Source organism: Fukomys damarensis, unplaced genomic scaffold (assembly GCF_012274545.1).
Source record: "Fukomys damarensis isolate Sample0158 unplaced genomic scaffold, DMR_v1.0_HiC HiC_scaffold_16, whole genome shotgun sequence".
In the NCBI taxonomy this organism is placed as follows: domain Eukaryota; kingdom Metazoa; phylum Chordata; class Mammalia; order Rodentia; family Bathyergidae; genus Fukomys; species Fukomys damarensis.
The window spans coordinates 86,686,770-86,691,906 of record NW_022900928.1 but is presented as its reverse complement, the minus strand read 5'-3'; positions in this window follow the sequence as shown (position 1 = coordinate 86,691,906).

The window sequence follows — 5,137 nt, the reverse complement described above, 5'->3', positions numbered from 1 at the left end:
AGAGAGAGAGAGAGAGAGAGAGAGAGAGAGAGATAGGGCAGCATGCTTAGAATTCAGAGAAATGACTGGATGGATGGATGGCAGGATGGATGGTGATACATAGATAGATAGTTAATGGATAGAGAGAATGGATAATAGGGATTAGTAGATAGGCTAGATGGAAAGATAGACATATGATTAATAGGTGGACAGAAAGGAAGGGTGGGCAGAAGGGATGAGTAGATGGGTAGGTAGACAGATGGACATATTGGGTAGATAAATAGGTGGTTAATGGATAGAAAGATAGGGTAGATGGATAGTTTGATAGATAGATGATGGATAAATAGACAAATAGAATGAATGAATAGTTGTTGGTGAGAATTTGGCTGGGCCTAGCCAGATGTCTGTAGTGACCTAAGGAAATAAAGTTAATCTACTAAAAAGGGATTGGACATCTGTGGCCAAGGGCTGTCTGAGAACATTAGCCCAGGGAACAACTCAGAGAAAGTAAGTGGGTGCTAAAATGACTTCAGCCTATTTATAGAGCACCTCCTCTGTGCTCTTCAGGGGCTAAATTATGCTCTAGAATTAGATTCTTTTCCTCCAGGAGTTTTCATTTTGAATAATGCTTCAAGGTACTTGGATATTGTTGTTTTCCCTGTGTCAACAGCTCCTGATGGCTCATTTATATTTCACATGGTGATATCTTGAAGCCCTATTATTTTTTCCCTATGAGACATTGTTCTTAGTATTTCTTCCCTCTGCTCATCTAATTGACCTATTATGTTTTGTTCTCTATAATATTTTCAGTATTTTATGGAGAAATGTCCACATTTCTCATGCAGCTGTCCCAAGGTGTTTCATGTGAGCAAGAGACAAAAATGACTCCTTTTATAAGAGGAGAAACAACTTCCCAACCAACTCCTTTGAATTCCATGCTCATTTCCATATCCTGAATTGCTTGAAAGGAGGGACTTCAAGTTTGATTCTGACAATGATTTACAAAGCGAAATAAAAACTTAGGAGGACTGGGAAGAAATGTATTCTTACCAAGTTAGGTAGTTCCTACCTGGTAGAAATACATAAATAGACTATTTTCACATATAACTCAGAGGCTATAATGACATTTAAGAAATAGCTATAGAATTAAATTATTTCAAAATCAATCTCAAAATTCACCTTTCTAAAATTCAGATTCTTCATTATAAGATCATTCCATTTCCAAGCTACAAGAATCCAAATGATGTGATCTAATTCATTTTGGTGTCTCCATCAATCCAACAGTGAATCAATCAGCTGCAATCTTTCCCTGTAGATGGTATGAGAAAAGTAGCAACGAACCCCTGCCTAGCAGGTTGGAGTCAAGCCTAGAACCTGGGAATCCAGAGGAGACAGCATAATGCCACGCCAGCTGCAGATTCCTCCAGAGGAGAAAAGTGAGCGGGAGGGCTGAGAGGAAGAGGTGGAATTTGACATTAGGTTTGAAAATTGCATAACATTTGAAAATGTAGAAAGAAAGCTGGTGAAAATCGGAGGCTCTGGGTTTATATGAGTTGAGGAGAACAGTGTTAGGCCCAAGGGAAATGCAGGGTGGTCACAAATAGGATGGCGCTAACACTTTAGGCATCAGGTACATGAGTGCTGTCGCCCTCATGGAGTCAAAGATTGGCAAAGATGGTACATATTACTTTAATACAGAGGCCAAGGAGGAAAACCAGCTCTGCAGATGGCTTGTGAAACATGAGGGTCACCCCAGTATCTCTGAGGAGCTCCTTGATCTCAAGAGCTGAGCTGTCTGCAGTTCCTTCTTTCTCTTCTGAAACCCTGATGGCCCGCTGCATGATTTTTCAGTCCCCTCGCTCCTGCACACCTGTGAGGTCCAGGAACATCCGGTTACTTCACCACTCCCACCCAGGAGGAGCTGAAGTGAGATTTGGAATGGAGCTTTAGAAATTCACACACAAGTTCAATGGTGCAGGCCTGAACATTTAGAGACATGAGGCCACCTTCCCAAGACCTGCAGGGCATGTATAAGAGATGACCACTCTCAGAGTCAAGCCCCACGATGGCAGGAGCCCTTATTTACCCACCTGGATTCCCTGTTCATCTGTTAGGGGCAGCAGAGACCAGCGGCTGCTTTTTCTCTATTGTTGCTATAATCCTGCCTTTATTTCATGTCTCATGAAGACTTTGCATTCATTTTGGTATGCATGGTTGCTGCTATACTGACACACATGGCTCATATCTTTGTCTATCCATTACCAGTTGTTAGAATATCCCAGTCTAATGGTGCATTTGTTTTATAACCTATTTTACAAAATGTTATATCTGTATGTATTTATGGCTACATTCAAAATTGCTATGTCTTCTTAGTGAAGCAATCCATCAACATGCAATTAATTCCTTTATTTAAAAAATGTTTTCTTCTTTTTAATTTTTCTGATCTTTAGTGAGGCTTACAGCTTTATTAGTTGCATATATTACTACTTTAATAGCTTTTCCTAAAGGATAGGTTACTTTTGTCAGATATATTTGTTTTAAATTTTAAAATAAATTGTCTAGCTTTATTGATGTATAATTGACAAACAAAAATAGTTTACATCCACAGCATGGAGTGTGATATTTGCCCACCCTTTGAGTTCAAGTTTTCTGCGTTCCTATGATTGAAGTCTTTTCAGTAGAGAACTTGGGCCAATCTTGTGATCACTGATAAGTTTGAATTCATTTTTCCATACTTTTTTCCTACTTTTCCTAATTGTCCTACTTTTCCACATTTCTCCAGTTTGCCCCGATTTTCCTAATTTTCATAGTTTGAGGACTGCTTTGTTGTGTTTGTTCTTTCATTCTACTTTCACCCTTACTTAATTGGATTTTTTTTCTCTGTATCTTCTGGTATTGCTAAGAATTTTAGCATGCATATTTAGTTTTAAAAAGTTTAAAGAGTAGTCAATATGTCTGCACCTTTTAAGATCTTTTTTATTGCTTATACAGATTAATGGGTTTTATTTTAACAGATATGCATACCCACATAATGTAGCTTATTTCCCCCTCTAACACTGCTGCCCCATCACACTGTAATGTTTTCATTCTGATATCCCTGTCCAGACTACTGTATTGTTTCCAATTTCAAAGATCAGTTTTCTTGAAGTATACTTATCACTAGTTTTGTTGTGCCCAAGTTGCGAAGTCCCCAAAGGCCACCGAGGAGTCGAGTCCGATGTAATTACATGAGGAGTTTATGACAAGCTCAAGCCTGGACCCTCGTACTTTACCGACTGAGTGGATCAGAAAACGAGAGTCCAGACCCATTTTTGAAGCATGATTATATAGGGTTGGTGAGGCTTTCCCTTTTTATTGATGCTATTTTTATCTTTTGATTACTGTTGGATATTATTGGTGTACTCACTGGAATAGGAGGGTACTTACTGGAAATTAAGGGAGGAGAGATTTAAAAGGTCAAGTTCCTTTTCCTAAAGAACATTTGATTAATCAATTATTATATTTAACAAAGCATGCGATTAAACATATGATTTTCTAACTATCTTAAGCAACTATCGGGTAGAGAAAGAGGAACAAAAATAGGGTGGAGGTTGTCATACAGAATGGAATTACAGAATGGAATTTTTATAGCTCTCTGTAGCTCTCTGTTCTGAGCAAAGAACACAGAAGTGGGCACAGAGCACAAAGGGAGCCCACCTTGACCTGAAAACTTGGTCCTTACAGTTTTAGATTTCGTTGTGTGTCATCTTTTCTTCTCACCACTAGTTTTCCATCTCAAAGTTTTTTGGCATTTTTTTTCTGTAGTACTTCCTTTTAAACATTGCTATTCAACGTGTGGTCCACAGATTGGTCTTCATATTGAAACCATTATTTACTGCTCATCATTTGGTAATGAGATTGATCCAGAGTGCAAATCCGTTACATCTTTTTTTTTTTAAATTGTTTATTGGTACATTTAAGTATACATTATGATCACAGTCGTCATTGGGAATTTGTACCTGTACATGATGTATCTTAGTTCTTGTTTTTTTCCCATTCTCCTCTCCCTTCCACCCTCTGCCTCTCCCTATTTACAAAAGCTTTGTTTCCATTTTTCCTTTCTTTTCTCATGTTTTTCTTTTTCTTCTTTCTTCCCCCCTCAGTTTCCCTTCCCCTTTGAACCTTTTCTTCCTATTTCACATTATCTTTATACATTTTGGTCCTTATTTACTTTCAGTTTCTTATACCAGAGAGGCAATTCAGTATTTACACATGTGCATCCTATTTATTTCATTTAAGAGATAATCAGTTACATCTTTAAGGACTCTGTTTATTGCAGCTGACATGTTTTTCACAGCAAGACTTTTTAACTAAAGAACAATCTGTCAGCTAACATCCTTCAGTAAGCCATTCAGCCTGTCTCGGAGCTACCTGTACTTTAAGTAGTACTGAATTCTGTTAGGATTCAATTTCCCCAGTTTTTTGTTGTTATTTTACTAAAAGTTTTCATTCTGTCTTAATTCTTGAAAAAGTAGTTTTGTCGATGAATATTATCAAGTGAGAAATGCTTTCTATTTGCTTGTTGCACTGTTGAGAAAATTGTTCTTAGTACACTTATCATTCCTTTGCAGAGAATCCATGTTTTTCTCTCTCAAAAGTGGATTTGGGCTACATTTTCACTATAGACATGTAGATTTCTTTTGGTTTTTCCTGCATGAGCTTTATTAGGTCTCCTACATCTGTGGATAGGTTTTGGTCACTCACAGAAGATTTCGCTCCATTATCTTTTCATCATCTCTGTTCCATATGCTTTGTTATTTCTTCTTGATACTTTGAAGAGATCAACTTTAGGTCTTTTTAATTATCTTTTCCGTGCCTCTATTGATATTGCACTTAGAACCTGCACCAGAGCTATTTTCCAAAACAACAGTCCTCTCTTGGCACCATCTGGCATGCGTCTTCCTGTTAAATTTATAGATAGAATGACGGATGGATAGGTAGACGATACACAGGTAGGTAGATGGCCAGTTTTTGAGAGAAGGTACAAGATCTCTGGATCAGAAAGAAATGCTTATTACTCATTGAGCATCTTAGCCCCAAATTGCCACAGGGAAATAATATGGAGCCAGAAGTTCATGTGTGCAATGATAAGTCATAATCTCCTTAATATATATATATA